Genomic DNA, 19,269 nt, shown 5'->3' with positions numbered 1-19,269 from the left:
TCCACTTCATCACAAGTGACATCTGATACCCCCAGTTAACAGTCTGTGGGTTCCTCGGACACAACCCTCAGTTGGCATGGCCCGGGAGCAGTCCCACTCCTCCTATGCTGTTCCCTCCCCTAAAGTAGTATCTTATGCTTTGGGTTCAGTTCCACTATTCAGTGAGGACAATCTAATAGAGGACAGTGAGCAGCTACTGCCCAGCCAAGAAGTGGAGGAGACACCTGCCGCTTCCCCCGCTAGGCGAGCAAGTAGTGATGAGGAGAGTGACGTGGGAGGAGGTGTTGCCAGGGTTCATGGTCCTGAAGCAGACACTGTTGAGGAACCTGAGGAGGATATCAGTGACGTGCAGACACTTGTTGATGATGATGATGATGATGATGATGATGAAGCCGATCACAATTGGAAGCCGGGTGCAGAAGGGGCTTCATCATCATCAGGAGAAGAGAGTTGCAGGTTGCCCGTGAGGCAGCAGCTGAGCCAGCAAGGTGGTAGCATGGTGGGCAGTCAGCGTGGTGGCAGAAGTGCAAATTCTGGAGCCAAACTTGCTCAGGGGAGACCACATGCTTTGCGGTAGTCTACGTTCCCGGGAGGTAGTGAAACAGGGGTTCCTGGAGACGGTGGCAGTAGCAGTCCATTAGTGCGGACTGTTGGTGGAAAAATAAACTACTCGGCGGTGTGGCAGTTTTTCCTCAAGCATCCGGAGGAGGTTCACATAGCCACATGCAAGATATGTCAGCAGAAGGTTAAACATGGCCAGAGTCCCAATGTTGGCACCATGGCCCTGCGTCAACATATGCTTTGCCACCATAAAGCAGACTGGGAAATCTGTTGCTCTCTTGTAGTGGTCTTGCCTGCTGCATCACCCAGTAGCACATCCCTCCCTCTTTCAGCCATTTCATAAGTTTCATAAGTAACTTTCATAAGTTGCCTGGAGCTGCAGTCCCTCCCTTTTCAAGTGGTGGACTCTGCACCTTTCAGAGAAACGATGGCTTGTTCCGAGCCGAGGTGGAGAGTGAAAAACCATAATTTCTTTATGAAGAAGGCAGTACCAGCCCTGCACAAATTTGTGGAAGAGAAGGTGGGCCAGCCCTTGAGCCTGTCGGTGTGTACCAAAGTGCACGGCAGCGCCGACGTCTTGAGCTGTAACTATGGTCAGAGACAATACATGACCTTTACGGCCCACTGGTTGAATGTGGTTCATTCACAGTCACAACACCAACTTGGACAGGTCACGCCGCTTCCTCCTCCACGCTCTCAACCCGTTGGTCCTGTGACAGTGTGCGACTCCGCCTCCTCATCCTTCACCGTGTCCTCAGCCTCCACTGCCCATACAAGTCTCAGTGTCCCTTCAGCATACCATGTGTCACGCTGTTCTTCACATGGTTTGCCTTGGCGAAAAGAGTAACACAGGAGAGGAACTGCTAAAAGTCATTTCAGAGCATGGCTTACTCCACGAAAGCTGGAAGTTGAAACCATGGTGACTGACAACAGGAAGAACATCTTGCATGCGCTGCGACTGGGAAGTCTGAGCCATTCGCCCTGCATGGCACATGTGTTCAATCTGGTTGTCAAGCAGTTCCTGAAGTTTTCCCCCCATTTTCAAGACATCCTAACAATGGGAAGGACTTGTACACCGCAAAGCACACCATCCTTGAGCTGCAGCGTCAGGACGGTATTCCCCAACATAGTCCGATTTGTGACGTTGCCACGCGTTGGAATTCCACCCTTCATATGTTGGACCGACTGTACGAACAGAGAAAAGCATTCACCGATTTCTTGATGATCCAAGCAGATAGGGGTACTCCCCTGTGTAACTTCAATGTCAACCAGTGGCAGCTCATACGTGACACCTGCCGTTTGTTCAGGCCCTTTGAGGAAGCCTCATTATTAGTAAGTTGCCAGGATTACGGGATGAACGACATCATTCCACTGCTTCATTTCTTAAAACACGTGTTGGAAAGAATGGCTGTTCAGGGCACTGGAGACGTACCACATGAGCCTTGTGGGGGCTGAACTGGAGGAGGAGGAGGAAGAGGGGCACAGTGGAACACAGTTTAGGTTTCACCAAATGGGCAATTTTTCTAGTAATCTGACAGGAGAGGAGGAGCAGGAGCAGCCAGAGGAGCTAGAGGGTTATGAGGAAGGCGAGACAGAGGAACCAGACACACCTTGGCAGTATGCAGTGGAGAAGGAGGCAGGGAGTCTCTCCGAGTCACTTGCACAAATGGCACGATGCATGCTCACTTGCTTGCGTAGTGACCACCGAATTGTCACCATTCGGCAGCGGGATGACTTCTGGATCTCCACCTTATTGGACCCTCACTACCACCACAAAATAGGGGCTTTTTTTTACACCCGCTGAGAGGGAGGACAAAGTGACCTACTACAGAGGCATCCTATGTAGTCAGTTGGCCGATGCCTATCTGTGCCATCGTCCATCCTCTCGCAGGTCGGAATCAGGGGGCCCCCTGCGCTCACCTTCCACTGCCATGGCTGCTGGGGAGGGGTGGGGGTGGCAAGAGCAATACAAGCTTCATCAGCAGCAGCCTGAGTCTACAGTCACTGATGAGCAGCTTTCTTCACCCGCATAGTGAAGCAACTCATCAGCAGCAGGTACACCAGGAGCAGGACCTGAACCAGCAGGTGGTGGCATACCTTGACATACCCATGCCAACAATCCTTGAAGATCCGCTGGATTTCTGGGCAGCCAAACTTGATTTGTGGCCGCAACTAGCAGAGTTTGCCCTGGAAAAGCTGTCTTGCCTGGCCAGTAGTGTGCCATACAATATATGTACCCAAAACTTTTTTGAAATCAAACAAGAGGAAAGGTGTGCAAAAATCACCATGTACCACCTACACCACCAAGTATTGATGTGATGCAAAGACCTCTAAAAGGTGGAAGCGAACAACGTATGGTCTATTGTAACCAGTGGGGGTAAAAAAATTCCCCTGTAAGGCCCTACTCTCGCCTGATGCATCAGAGTAGATTGACCATGGTGACACACCAACACTTCACAAATATGGATAGTGCCAGATTTAAAGTGCTGCTCTCCTGCTCCCCAGTTACAAACATTCCTCCGCATCAGACCTTTTTTCACCCACCTTCGTCACAGGGTACTGGTATTGCCACCCTCCGCACCACTATGCAACCAGGTCACTTTCAAGACTCCTGATGCTGCTGCCATCTCCAGGCTGTCTCATTCAGCCCCTATATGGTCTCTTCATGATTCAGCCACCTCCAGGCTGTGGGGCTGGGACATAAAATGTTTCTGGTAGCACTAGCTACCATAAATCTTCAATTTAAATTTCAAAATTCATCTTTTAACCTTAGGGATTGTGAAGCCCTAGTGTCTACTCATGCTGCTGCCAGCTCTAGGTTGTGTCATTCAGCAACTATATGGTCTCCTCATGCTGCCAACACCTCCACGCTGTGTCCTTTAGCCACTATGTGGTCTCCTTATGCGGCCAACACCTCCACGCTGTGTCATTCATCCAATATATGGTTTACTGATGCTTCAACCACCTCCAGGCTGTGCCATTCATCCAATATTAGGTTTACAGATGCTTCAGCAACCTCCAGGCATTGCCATTCATCCAATATATGGTTTACTGATGCTTCAGCCACCTCCAGGCTGTGCCATTCATCATATATATGTTTTACTGATGCTTCAGCCATTTCCAGGCTGTGCCATTCATCCAATATATGGTGTATTTATGCTTTAGCTAGCTCCAGTCTGTGTCATTCAGCAACTACATGCTTTAGTGCTGCTGCATGGCCTAGGACATTACTTATATATGTTATGGTAGCACTAGGTACCATACATTTTCAATGCAAATTTCAAAATTCATCAATTAATCTTCGGAGTTGTGAAGCCCTCTTGTGTACTCATGCTGCTGCCATTTTTAGTCTGTGTCATTCAGCAACTACATGCTTTAGTGATGCTCCTGGGCCGAGGACGTTACATATATATATATATATATATATATATATATATATTTATTGTAGCACTAGGTACCATACATCTTCAATAAAAATGTCAAAATTCATCTTTTATTCTTAGAGATTGCGAGGCCCTATTGTCTCCTCATCTACCGCCAACTCCAGGCTGTGCCATTCAGCCACTATATGGTCTCCTTATGATTCAGCCATCTCCAGGCTGTGCCAGTCAGCCACTATATGGTTTACTGATGCTGCTGGACCTGGGACGTTACCTTAAATTCCAATTCCAGGCTGTGTCATTCTGACAGATTAGGGTCTCCTTATGCTGCTAACACCTCCACTCTGTGCCATTCAGCCACTATATGGTCTCTCCTCATACTTCAGCCACCTCCAGGTTGTGCAATTCAGCCACTGTATGGTCTCCTCATGCTTCAGCCACCTCCAAGCTTTGCCATTCAGACAATATAGGGTCTCCTCATGCTTTATCCACCTCCAGGTTGTGTAATTCAGCCAATATATGGTTTACTGATGCTGCTGGGACTGGGCCTAAAAAAATTTATGGTAGCACTAGCTACCATAAATTTTGAATTTAAATTTCAAAATTCATCTTTTAATCTTAGGGATTGTGAAGCCCTAGTGTCTACTCATGCTGCTGCCAGCTCCAGGCTGTGTCATTCAGCAACTATATGATTTATTGATGCTGCTGGGCCTGGGACATTACCTTAACAGGTTTATGGTAGCGCTAGCTACCATACATATTCAATTTAAATTTCAAAATTAATCTTTTAATCTTAGGGATTGGAAAGCCCTATTGTCTCCTCCTTCTGCCAACTCCAGGCTGTGCCATTCAGCCACTATATGGTCTCCTCATGCTTCAGCTACAACCAAGCTGTGTCATTCAGCCACTATATCGTCTCCTTATGATGCTAACACCTCCACACTGTGTCATTCAGCTACTATATGTTCTCATGCTGCCAACACCCCCATGCTGTGTCATTAAGCCACTATATGGTCTCCTCATGCTGCCAACACCTCCTCGCTGTGTCATTCAGCCACTATATGGTCTCCTCTTTCTGCCAACACCTCCATGCTGTGTCATTCAGCCACTATATGGTCTACTCATGCTTCAGCCACATCCAAGCTGTGCCATTCAGCCACTATATGGTCTCGTCATGCTGCCAACACCTACACACTGTGCCATTCAGCAACTGTATGGTCCCTCCTCATGCTTCAGCCACCTCCAGGCTGTGCAATTCAACCACTATATTGTCTGCTCATGCTGCCAACACCTCCACACTCATTCAGCCAATATATGGTCTCCTCATACTGATGCCACCTTTACGCTGTGAAATTCAGCCACTGTGGGATTGTGAAGCCCTAATGTCTACTCATGCTGCTGCCAGCTCCAGACTGTGTCATTAAGCAACTATATGGTTTAGTGATGCTGCTGGGTCTGGGACATTACCTTAAATGGTCTATGGTAGCACTAGCTACCATACATCTTTAATTTTAATTTCATCACCCTGTAGCTTCACAGCCTGCTCCTGCTCCTCCTCTCCTGTCACATGACTATAAAAAACACCCATTTTGCAAAACCTTGCCTGTGCTCCACTGTCCCCCTCCCCCTCCTCTCCAGTTCAGCCCCAACAGGGCTCATGTGGCCATGAGATGTAGGCGGCACGTGTTCAGTGCCCTGACCAGCCATCATGACACAGTTCATCCAGTAATCCTGGGTGAAATTAGTCCTGACTAATAATCTGGCTTCCTCAAAGGGCCTAAGCAAATGGCAGGTGTCATGTATGAGCTGCCACTGGTTGACATTGAAGCTACACAGAGGAGTCCCCCTATCCGCTTGGATCATCAAGAAATCGATGATGGCTTTCCTCTGTTCATATAGTCAGTCCAACACATGGAGGGTGTAATTCCAATGTGTGGAAACATTGCAAATCAGACTATGTTGGGGGATGCCATTCTGACCCTGCAGATCAAGGAGGGTGTGCTTTGCGGTGTACGAGTGGCTGAAGTGCATGCAAAGTTTCCTGGCCATTGTTAGGATGTCTTACAGTTGGGGGAAACACTTCAGGAACCGCTTGACAACCACATTGAACACGTGTGCCATGCGGGGCTCATGGCTCAGGCTTCCTTAATGCAGCGCAGACAAGATGTTCTTCCCGTTGTCGGTCACCATGGTTCCCATTTCCAGTTTTCATGGAGTAAGCCATGATTCGATTTCTTGATGAATCACTTTAAGCAGTTCCTCCCCTGTGTGACTCCGTTCGCCAAGGCAAACCAAGTGAAGAACAGCGTGACACCACCGAGCCCTGTACACATGGTATGCTGAAGGGGCACTGAGACTTGTCCGTGCAGTGGAGGCAGAGGACACAGTGGAGGATGAGGAGGCAGATTTGCACACTGTCGCAGGACCAACGGCTGAGAGCATGGAGGTGGAAGCAGAATGAACTGTCCAAGTTGCTGTTGTGGCTGTGCAGGAACCACATTCACCCAGTGGGATGTAAAGAACATGAATTGTCCCTTACCATAGTTACAGCTCCACACTTCGGTGCTGCCGTGCACATTGGTACACTTTGGTAGAGTGGGGTGGTGGATGTTAATACCTGTACCAGGTGACGAAGGTGGCTGATAGAAGGAGAACTTGGCATCAGATGTGTGGCATCAGGCAGGTGGCAGGTGTTGGTTTGCACAAGTAAGTATTGAGGATATGCTTTACATAAACCTTAACTTTTAATATTATTCTTAGGATAAAATAGATGGATCCAAACCTTTTTGGAAATCTAACAAAAGGAAAGGTGTGCAAAAAACACAGTGTGCCACCTACACCACTATTATTGATGTGATGCAAAGACCTCTAAAAGGTGGAAGGGAACAACGTATGGTCCATTGAACCAGGTGGGGGTAAAAACTTCCCCTGTAAGGCCCTACTTTTGCACTATTAATTCCCTTATTGGTGGGTGTTACTTGCTCTAAAAAGGGCGGCCCCATGCAGGAACCTCTCTCTCTATTTCCACCTAAAACACTGCCATTTCCCAGGGTTTTTAGTTAGAAATAGGGAGAGGTTCCTGTGTGGGACTGCCCTTTTTAAGACGAGTAACACTTGCCTCCAAAAAGGGGGAAGGAAACAACGTATTGTCAATTGTAGCAGGTGGGGGTAAAAACTTCCCCTGTAAGGCCCTACTCTCGCCCTATTAATTCTCTTTTTGGCAGGTGTTTCTCACCCTAAAATGGGGCACAATGACAGAGCCTGGAGGTGGCATCATCAGCATGAAGAGACCAAATGGCGGCACAATGGCAGAGCCTGGAGGTGGCAGCATCAGCATGAGGAGACCATATGGCGGCACAATGACAGAGCCTGGAGGTGGCAGCATCAGCATGAGGAGACCATATGGCAGCACAATGAGAGTGCCTGGAGTTGGCAGCATTAGCATGAGGAGACCATATGGCAGCACAATGAGAGAGCCTGGAGGTGGCAGCTTCAGCATGAGGAGACAATATGGCGGCACAATGATAGAGCCTGGAAGTGGCAGCAGTAACTAGGCCCAAATTAGTTTTACAGGAAAAAAAATGTAGGTGTACGTACAGTTTACACTTATGAGAGGTAGACAATACACAACAATACAAACTGTATAAGGCTACAAAAACAAGTGTGTAGCTTTGTCTGGCCTTTTTTACAGTAACTAGGTCCAAATTAGTTTAACATGAAAAATATAAAGGACACCACGTAGATGTACGTACAGTTTACACTTATGAAAGGAGGAGGACTAGACGCTCTGCTACAAACTGTATAAGGCTACAGAAACAAGTGTGTAGCTTTAGCTGACCTTTCACAGTAGCTTGGCCCAAATTAGTTTTACAGGAAAATATATAAAGGACACCACGTAGGTGTACGGACAGTTTAAACTTATGAGAGGAGGATTATGCGCTCTACTACAAACTGTATAAGGCTACAAAAACAAGCGTGTAGCTTTGGCTGGCCAATAACAGGAGCTAGGCCCAAATTAGTTTTACCGGAAAAAACAACGTTCCTCACCTATGTACACACAGGAGAGGACAATACTTATGAGAGGACAATACGCTACGCAACCTGTATTAGGCACTGTAATCAGGTGACTATGTCTTTTCGTGCTCACCTTAACTGGCCCCTGTTAGCTTTAGAGTTGTTGTACACCCAACTGCAGCAGTACAGAATTGCTGTGTAGTAGAGCCCAGTATAGTATTATTAGGCACTAATAGCAGGTGACAATGGCTTTTAGTGCTCAGCCTAACTGGCCCCTATAAGCTTTAGAGTTGCTGTACACCCCACTGCAGCAGTACAAAATAGCTGTGTAGTAGAGCCCAGTACAGTATTATTATGCACTAATAGCAGGTGACAATGGCTTTTTGTGATCAGCCTAACTGGCCCCTGTTAGCTTTAGAATTGTTGTACACCCAACTGCAGCAGTACAGAATCGCTGTGTAGTAGAGCACAGTACAGTATTAGTAGGCACTAATATCAGGTCACAATGGCTTTGAGTGCTCAGCCTAACTGGCCCCTATAAGCTTTAGAGTTTTTGTACACCCCACTGCAGTCAAGCTGTTTTTCTGTGCAACACGCACTGCTCTATCTCCACTTGCAATCAAGCACTCTCTCTGAAATAAAACGCTTGAATGGATGGCCGCAAGATGGCTGCAGATTACATAGGGCTGTGACATCACAGGGGTGGCTGCTGGTAGGCTGCTGATAAGCTGCATATGATTCAGCCTATCAGCAGCCTTCCCAGAGTTCCTTGCCCCATGTCAAATGTGGATCTGCCATTTTAAATGCCCTGGAGCCTGGACCACAATAAATGGAGTTTAATGAAGCGATTTGTTAAATCAAATCACAGCGATATTCAGATTCGTTACAAATCAAATTTTTCCTGTAATTTGTAGCGAATTTGGATTCGTCAGATTATTTTCGCTCATCTCTACTAGTCGCCTTTGTAGAAGGTCCTGCAAGCAGAGCTTCGGCTCTTACACTCCCGGCATGGACTTTTCTGCTTTCTTTGTTATGCCTTTGTTTTTGGACCAAAAAAATACCTGAACCTTCATGTTGGTGAGTGCAATATGCCTTCTTTGTTTAAATTTTTTAAAATTAATTTTATACTTTATAAGTTTTCAAAGGGGACATTTACAGACAATCATTTCACAAATTGCTTTCACTGTTCAGTGCTATCAGCCCTCTGCTTATACAGTCTGCCCTTTACTGTATATGAATAGTGGACAGTGGCGGCATGGAGGTACAGAGGGTAATAGTTGAATCTTATTTAGCAGCCTCCTCAGGATCCAGCCTTTAGCTTGCCTTGAACCCATGTCCCTGCATTAATCATTTTCTCCAATTTGATTAAATCTGTCTCAAAATAAGCAGTGACACTGTCATTTTAACATTTTTTTAAATTATGTTATCAATCTTCTTCCCTCCAGCCCACAAAAGACTGTATTCCTCTCTGAAAATCAGCTGGTCTGCTCAGGGTTTGTGTTGTAGCTTAGTACGAGATCAAATTACAAACAATACAAGTCTATGGAGGGTGGAGGAAGGAGATGGGAGGGGGATGTACCTGTGAACTTACACATAGGCTGCAGAGAGAGAGAAAGAGAGAGGAAATGACAGCAGACATACGTCTGTAAGTAATAGATTTCACACCATGGTTTTAAATTTATAGCATAGACTGCTCACTGCTGATTTATAATGCTGTCCAGGCTGCTGTTTAGAATGTGCACAGAGGCAAAGAAGGGCATGATCTCCTCCTCTGTGTGTGCAGTGTATGCCAGACATCATAGACAATATGTTTTGTCCAGCAGCTCTGGGAGAACTGAAAATTATAGAAGAAGCCTGCTGAGAAGAAATCAGCAATATGCAAGTTGTATATTGGACATAAATAGTCCTGCACCTCATTTACTCACACAGGGCTGCTTATCCTGCAAAGTCACCTAGGCATGCTTTAAAGAGTTAAGACAAGATGTTCAGAAAAATATAACTTTTCTCTTTGGATAAATTAAATAAATTGCCTTTCTAAGATGAACCCTTCTGCTTGCTGAATTGTACAGTTTTGTTATGTACTCTAATCAGTTTGGAGGACTTATAACAAATAGAGATGAGCGGATTTTTTAAAAATTCTATTCTGCCGATTTGCCGAATTTTCCCCCAAAATTCGGTTCGGTACAATTTTATTTGCGGCGAAACCCTATTAAATACTGTTATTCAGTATGACATGCAGATTCTTTAGGAAATGTCCTTCATGCCATGAGAATGTAGTGACAAGAGTTACCTTCCTTTCTGGACTTCTTACCTGGCTTTTATGGATCAAATTTATTTATTTAAATGCTATAAAGTTTTATTTAAAAATTTACAAGTCACTTTTCATAGTTACATAGTTAGTATGGTTGAAAAAAGACATACGTCCATCAAGGCCAACCAGGGAATTGAAGTGAAGGGTGTAAGGGGATAAGGGAAAGGGATGTAGTTTTATAATTCTGCATAAGCATTAATGTTATTTTGTTCCAGGAATGTATTTAACCCTGTTTTAAAGCTGTTAATTGTTCCTACTGTGATCAGTTCCTGAGGTAGACCTTTCCATAAATTCACAGTCCTCACGGTAAAGAAGGCGTGTCGCCACTTTAGACTAAACCTCATAAATTATAAAAAGTCTTTAAACAAAGTCTGCAAACTACAATCAGATAAGTGCTAAACATTGTTACATGATGTGAATTACAGACAGAGCTGTAGCTAGCTCTTTTTGCTCCTTAGCCGAGAACAGAAAATTGTGCCATTTTGGCTTGGGGCACCCCTTGGGGAAAAAAATTAGCGGGACACCCTTACCGAATAATTTTTTTAAATATATTTCTTATGTAGATTACAGTACAGTCTTATGCAGCGACTCACAAATGACATATTCACTGATCAGAGGCATTCTCTTCTTTTCTTCTTCCCCATCTGGCACAGAACATCACGATAATCTGTTCCAGCCAAAACTCTTGGGCAGAACCTGCAACACAAACATATTAGTATTAGGCTCTACACTTTTCCAGCATTATCCTCCCCTTTTACCTACAAATGACTTCAGCCTCTTTCAAACATAATGCCACCAGCCTTACCACAACGCACAATAAATTATGATTATTTATAAAATTTACAAGTCACTTTTCATAAATTATGAAACATCTTTAAACAAAGTCTGCAAACTACAAGGCTTTTATAACCACCCTTACCCCACACAGTGGGGGGTGTACATGGGAGACAGGGGTGTAGAGGGGTGTACATGGGTGACAGAGGGGCATACAGGGGTGACAGAGAGGTGTATGGGGTGACCGTGGGGTGTACAGGGGTGACAGAGGGGTGTCCAGGGGTTAGAGAGGTTACGAGGGGTGAAAGAGAGATGTAGAGGAGTGAAAGAAGGGTGGGTGTGCACTATTTGAAGCTGAGTAGGCCTCTGTCAGCGCTGCCCCTGCTCCTTCCCTCCATCCACATAATTCTGCTGGAGGACCAGGGAGAGTCCAGAGCTGATCCACAGGAGAGGGAGGATACACGAGGATTGGAGCTGCAGCATCACCTGTCCCAGCACTGCACACAAACTTCCCTCCCACTTGCACGCCCGTTACTCACAGGTGTGCAGGCCTGGGCAGAAAAATAAAAAAAATGTTAGCACCATATTTCTCACCAGAGTATCCTGGCTCCCTGGTTGGGAATCAATGCCTCAGTGTAATGTGTGCTGGACGCCCCTTGAAAACCCTTGAAACATCTCACCTGAGGCGATTGCTTCACTCGCCTCATCGGAGCTACAGTCCTGATTACAGAACATGCAAGTGGAAAAAATATCCAATGGGTCCTCAAAAAAGGGTTTAAAAATATAAAATAAATTAAAATTAAATTAAATAAAAATAATATAAAAAAAATCTTTAATCTCTTCAATTGGGACGCCATATGGTCTCCTGACCCTGCTGCCACATCCAGACGCTCTAAGGCAGTGATTCTAATAGCGATGCCTGTAATCTGCATGTGATTTGTACATTTTTAAATAATATTTAATATAATTTAAACAAATAATTGCTATACAACCTACTGACTGTTGACTTGGGGTGTAAGATCTCACTTGGGATTAAGTGGATGACCGAGATAACCAATTAATGACAGCAGATGGGTTGCTGGTCGAGACACGACTGCTAGCTGATAGTGGGAGCTCAGGCCTCTTGCTGCGACTCCTGCTGCCACTCGCCGCTAGTCTGCTGTGACCTCTGCCTGATGAATTTAAGCCTCTGACAGTCCTTTGTGTGCGTCCTGGCACTTCTCTGGCTGACATACTTAGTGCGTATATGAGGGGAGTACAATACGCACCACTACGCTTAAAACAGTATTTGTCTATAACACCAGCAGGTGTGTACTTCTGCCTGGCCTTTCACAGTATCTAGGCCCTTGAGACTTTAACAGGAACAAAATAGTACATCACTTAGATGTATGTATGTGGTATGCACTTATGAGGGGAGAAAAATGTGCAACAGTATGCTTAAAAAAGTATTTGTGTAAAACACCAGCCGATGAGTACTTTTGCCTGGCCTTTCACAGTATCTAGGCCCTTGAGACTTTAACAGGAACAAAATAGTACACCACTTTGATGTATATATGTGGTATGCACTTATGAGGGGAGAAAAATGTGCAACAGTATGCTTAAAAAAGTATTTGTGTAAAACACCAGGCGATGAGTACTTTTGCCTGGCCTTTCACAGTATCTAGGCCCTTGAGACTTTAACAGGAACAAAATAGTACACCACTTTGATGTATATATGTGGTATGCCCTTATGAGGGGAAAAAATGTGCTGCAGTACGCTTAAAAACATATTTATGTACAACACCAGCCGGTCACAGTATCTAGGTCCTTGAGACTTTAACAGGTACAAAATAGTACACCACTTAGATGTATATATGTGGTATGCACTTATGAGGGAAGAAAAATGTGCTACAGTTCGCTTAAAAAAGTATTTGTGTACAACACCAGCCGGTGATTACTTTTGCCTGGCCTTTCATAGTATCTAGGCCCTTGAGACTTTAACAGGTAATAAATATTACACAACTTATTTGTACGTATGTGGTATGCACTTATGAGGGGAGAAAAATGTGCTACAGTATGCTTAAAAAGAGTATTTGTGCACAAGACCAGCAGTACACACCAGTGCTGCAGCACACTGTTGCTGTGTACTACACCTAAATTGCACTTTCTCTCTCAATCTCACTCTCTTCCCTATCAGTGCTTTTAGGCAGGATTTGTGCTTGAGCTGAATCGCTGCTGTTCTGTGTAACACACTGTGCGACAGACTGCTTTCTGTCCATCTCTGTAATAGAACACTGTAGACAGTGACGTGAATCATTGCAGTAAAAATGCTTTTCTGTGCAAAACACACTGCTTTCTGTCCCTCTCTCTGTGCAACAGAACGCTGACTTGACTAAGAGGTGAATCGCTCCTGGAAAAAAGCTTTTCTGTGCAACACAGAGGGCTGTCTGTCCCTATTTATCTCTCTGCAGTGAAAGGCTGAAGTGACTGGCTGCCGATTTTATAGGGCTGTGACATCACAGGGGTGACTGGCTGTTGATAGGCTGCATGCTGCATGTGATTTAGGGTCATCCCGCCTACCTTGTTCCCGCCTTCCCAGGATTCCTTGCCCCATGTCCTCACATGTGGATCCGCCATTTTAGATGCCCTGGAGCCTGGACCGCACTAAATGGAGTTTAATGAAGTGATTCGTGCAATCAAATCATGGCAATATTCACATTCGTTCAGAATCAAATTTTTCCTGAAATTCGTAACGAATCTGGATTCGTCAGATTTGATTCGCTCATCCCTAATCACAATGACAGAAATAGCAATGGTCAGGGTAAGCTCTAGAGTGCTCAAGGGAAATTCTCTTTCTGAAACAATGTGAAAAAAAACCAAGGTAAGCATAAGCCTTGAACTAGTAGAATATTTTTTTTAGCCTTGGATTGTGTAGTAGCAGTAAAGCAAGCAGTACATATGTGACATATAATCAGCTGTCACACGTTGATCCATAAAGCAATGTATGTTGTCACTTTTTTCTTCTTTATAAATGTATGAGTAAATTAACAAAAAGTAAAATGATGGACAGCAATACAATAAAACAGTTACCCCCCCCCCCCATGAAGCACTCATACTGTTTAATCCCTCGGAGACTTATGTTGTATATTTATGGCATGGCCACCTGTTGCTTGGTGCACCATGCTGCAGGACAGAAGCTGTGCTCATTTCATAGACAGTGAGTAGTAAATGAACAATATCAGTGCTCATGCACAATGACGGTCATTAACTCAAAAAATGCTGTGTACCTGTCATCTCTCAGTTCGGCCTCCCAGCAATTTGACTGCGGAGGGGGGCAATCTTTTTCCATGCCAGCTGGAGTCCCACTGACTATCTACTGTATGTGATAGTCCCAGTGGGATCTGTTAATAAAGTCTCAGGCAGACTACATTAGCAAAGCACAGATCATTCTGAGCAATGCTATGTGGTAGCATAAACAAACAAGATATTTCAGACACTTGGGGTTATGTTATGAACTATCAAATACAGCGCAAATGCTTAATTACCCCCCAGAAATACAATGCTATATGACCCCCCAAATACATATACATACAAAAAGACAGAAGAAGAAAATAACTGCTATCTTGTATAAATCTTTATTAAATAATTAGGTTAAAAAAAATAGGAAGTTTTCCACCCAGAAAGGGGAAGACAATGGGTGTCACTCAGCTGCCATAATAAGTCTATACAGAATTATATATATAAAAATATATTGCCAAACATACTGTGGGCTAAATCGAGAATAAAGCTGCAAAAGATCAAAGAAATCAACAGTACATGGCATCAAACATAGCATATTGCAAGCGTTGATGTCTCGTCATTTTGTGGTAATATGTTATGTTTGATGCCATGTACTGTTGATGTATTTGATCTTTTGCAGCTATATTCTTGATTTAGCCCACAGTATGTTTGGAAATATATTTATATATATATAAATCTGTATAACCATATTATGGCAGCTGAGTGACACCTATTGTCTTCCCCCTTCTGGGTGGAATCCTTCCTATTTTTTAACCTAATTATTTAATAAAGATTTATACAAGATAGTAGTTCTTTTGTAAATGACTCCATCTGTCTTTTTGTATGTGTATGTGGTAGCATAGCATTGTTTTGTATTAGCAATTTAATAATTGCTTATAAAAGTGCCCTATTATTACTTAAAAAGTATATATATTATTATTATTATTATTATTAATAACTTTAAAAAGCCCCCCTTCCCCATATAATTTCAAATCACCCCCATTGTTTAGTACCTTTGCATGCAGATTGTCCAACTATTAACCCCTTAAGGTCCAGGCCATTTTACACCTTAGGACCAGAGCGTTTTTTTGAACTTCTGACCACTGTCACTTTAAACATTAATAACTCTGGAATGCTTTTAGTTATCATTCTGATTCCGAGATTGTTTTTTCATGACATATTCTACTTTAACATGGTGGAACATTTTTGTGGTAACTTGCATCCTTTCTTGGTGAAAAATCCCAAAATTTGATGAAAAAATAGAAAATTTAGCATTTTTCTAACTTTGAAGCTCTCTGCTTGTAAGGAAAATGGATATTCCAAATACATTTTTTTATTCACATATACAATATGTCTACTTTATGTTTGCATCATAAAATTGACAAGTTTTTACTTTTGGAAGACATCAGAGGGCTTCAAAGTTCAGCAGCAATTTTCCAATTTTTCACAAAATTTTCAAACTCACTATTTTTCAGGGACCAGTTCAGGTTTGAAGTGGATTTGAAGGGTCTTCATATTAGAAATACCTCATAAAAGACCCCATTATAAAAACTGCACCCCCCAAAGTATTCAAAATGACATTCAGTCAGCGTTTTAACCCTTTAGGTGTTTCACAGGAATAGCAGCAAAGTGAAGGAGAAAATTCACAATCTTCATTTTTTACAAGGGGTAAAAGGAGAACATTTATACTTGAATTTGTAGCCCAATTTCTCTTGAGTAAGCACATACCTCATATGTCTATGTAAAGTGTTCGGCGGGCGCAGTAGAGGGCTCAGAAGCGAAGGAGCGACAAGGGGATTTTGGAGAGTATGTTTTTCTGAAATGGTTTTTGGGGGGCATGTTGCATTTAGGAAGCCCTTATGGTGCCAGAACAGCAAAAAAAAAACCATGGCATACCATTTTGGAAACTAGACCCCTTGAGGAACGTAACAAGGAATAAAAAGAGCCTTAATACCCCACAGGTGTTTCACAACTTTTGCATATGTAAAAAAAAAAAAATGTTTTCACTAAAATGTGTGTTTCCCCCCAAATTTCACATTTTTGCAAGGGTTAATAGCAGAAAATACCCCTCCAAAATTTGTAACCCCATTTCTTCTGAGTATGGAAATACGCCATGTGTGGACATCAAGTGCCCTGCGGTCGAACTACAATGCTCAGAAGAGGAGGAGCGCCATTGAGCTTTTGAAGAGTGAATTTGTTTGGAATGGTAATCAGGGGCCATGTGCGTTTACAAAGCCCCCCGTGGTGCCAGAACAGTGGAGGGGTGTAGTTTCCAAAATGGGGTCACATATGGGGGGTCCACATGTGACCCCATTTTGGAACCTACACCCCTCACATAATTTAATAAGGGGTGCAGTGAGTATTTACACCCCACTGGCATTTGACAGATCTTTGTAAATGCTCACTGCACCCCTTATTACGTGAGGGGTGCAGTTTCCAAAATGGGGTCACATGTTGGGGGGTCCATTGTTCTGGCACTATGGGGACTTTGTAAACACACGTGGTCTTCAATTCCGGACACATTTTCTCTTCAAAATCCCAGTGGCACTCCTTCTGTTCTGAGCATTGTAGTTCGCCCGCCGAGCACTTTACATCCACATTTGGGGTATTTTCTTACATTTAGGGTAACACCAGCATTTTAGTGAGGAAATTTTTTTTTTCATTTTCCCATCCAACTTTTACGAAAATTTGTCAAACACCTGTGGGATGTTAATGTTCACTATACCCCTTGTTACATTCTGTGAGGGGTGTAGTTTCCAAAATGGGATCACATGTCGGTATTTATTCTTTTGCGTTTATGTCAGAACCGCTGTAAAATTAGCCACCCCTGTGCAAATCACCAATTTAGGCTTCAAATGTACATAGTGCCCTCTCACTCCTGAGCCTTGTTGTGCGTCCGCAGAGCATTTTATGCCCACATATGGGGTATTTCCGTACTCAGGAGAAATTGCGTTACAAATTTTTTTTTTCCTTTTACCTCTTATGAAAATAAAAAGTAAAGGGCAACACCAGCATGTTAGTGTAAAAAAAATGTTTTTTACACTAACAGGCTGGTGTAGACCCCAACTTTTCCTTTTCATAAGGGGTAAAAGGAGAAAAAGCCCCCCAAAATTTGTAGTGTAATTTCTCCCGAGAACGGAGATACCCCATATGTGGCCCTAAACTGTTTCCTTGAAATACGACAGGGCTCCGAAGTGAGAGAGTGCCATGCGCATTTGAGGACTAAATTAGGGATTGCACAGGGGTGGACATAGGGGTATTCTACGCCAGTGATTCCCAAACAGGGTGCCTCCAGCTGTTGCTAAACTCCCAGCATGCCTGGACAGTCAGTGGCTGTCCAGAAATGCTGGAAGTTGTTGTTTTGAACAGCTGGAGGCTCCGTTTTGGAAACACTGCCGTACAATACGTTTTTTTTATTGAAGGGGACAGTGTAAGGGGAGTATATGTTGTGTTTTACCCTTTATTATGTGTTAGTGTAGTCTAGTGTTTTTATGGTACATTCGCACTGGCGGAGGTTTACAGCGAGTTCCCTGCTAGGAGTTTGCGCTGTGGTGAAAAATTTGCCGCAGCTCATACTTGAAGCAGAAAACTTACTGTAAGCCTGCCCGTGTGAATGTACCCTGTACGTTCACATGGGGGGGGGGCAAACCTCCAGCTGTTTCAAAACTACAACTCCCAGCATGTACTGACAGACCGTACATGCTGGGAGTTGTACTTTTGCAACAGCTGGAGGCACACTGGTTGGAAAAGCTTCAGTTAGGTTCTGTTATCTTCCTCAATATTTTCCAACCAGTATGCCTCCAGCTGTTGCAAAACTACAACTCCCAGCATGTACTGATCACCGAAGGGCATTCTGGGAGATGTAGTTATGCAACAGCTGGAGGGATCGCAACTACAACTCCCAGCATGCTACATACTCCCACCATTTATCTAGTTTATGCATGAGGTCACCCATGGTATTGATTCCATTCTGTTGCCACACTTGAAACAGAGGGTTTTCCATACCTATTTTAAAGTCTGGAGTATGCCATGGTGACAGGTGTTTAGAACACACATATGATAGACCCATTCACTTCCGTAATTCTTTCCAGGTGGTGATAGTGTCCCTAAAGAGTAAGGATCGTTTGATGACTGGAGGCAATGAGGGAAGCCTACAATTTAATAGTGCCAAAGGATGCCATGGGGCAGCATAAGAGGATTCCAAAAGTGTGTTGGAGTAGAGAGAAGAATTATGGAACTAGCCCATAATATGCCGCATGAGGCATTCTAAATTATAGCTTCTAATGTCAGGGACATTATACCCCCTTCCCACACAGAGAGCATCAAAGTACGTAGGGCTATACAGGGTTTATTTCATGCCCAAATGAACTTAGTGAACGTTGAAGTAAACAATTTAACATCAGCATGCTTTAATAATAATGGGATGGTTTGAAATGGATAGAGTAGTTTAGCAAAACTGCACATCTTAATGAGATGACAGTGCCTAAGAGCGATAGGGGCAATTGGTGCCAACGGTGTAGTTCAGTCTTGATTTTAGCAATTAATGGGGGGGGGGGGTAATTAAAGGCATATAAGGATTGGGGTACTTTCCCTATCTTTATTCCTAAATATGCGATATAGTGGGAGGCAATAGGTGTTCCTAAAGAGCGGACATTTAAGGTATATGTAGTGGATGGTCTTTTCAAAAGTAAGAGGGAAGATTTATGTACATTTACGTGATAACCAGAGTAAGATCCAAACCGTGTCAGGGCATCAAAGATATGAGGAATATCTTTAACAGGGTCCTGTATATACAGTATGACATCATCCACATATAGGAATGCTTTAACTTCAGCTTCCCCAACCCTGATGCCCTGAAACAACATGGAGGTGGTTAAGTACTGTGCCCAGGGGTTCTAAGGCAATGTTAAATAGAAGTAGGGATAGTGGACATCCTTGACGAGTGCCTTTACTAAGTGGGAAGGTAGGGGA

The 19,269-nt window shown here is 43.8% G+C and overlaps 1 long non-coding RNA gene across 2 annotated transcripts in view; it reads left to right on the top strand.

Moving 5' to 3' along the window:
- The window catches only part of LOC130360693 (uncharacterized), a 109,817-nt gene that overhangs the window by 70,878 nt on the left and 19,670 nt on the right, over window positions 1-19,269 (top strand). The gene's annotated exons all lie outside the window — the stretch shown is intronic.

Source organism: Hyla sarda, chromosome 3 (genome assembly GCF_029499605.1).
Source record: "Hyla sarda isolate aHylSar1 chromosome 3, aHylSar1.hap1, whole genome shotgun sequence".
NCBI lineage: Eukaryota > Metazoa > Chordata > Amphibia > Anura > Hylidae > Hyla > Hyla sarda.
The sequence above is the reverse complement of the archived record's forward strand: the minus strand, read 5'-3'. Positions and strand labels throughout refer to the sequence as shown.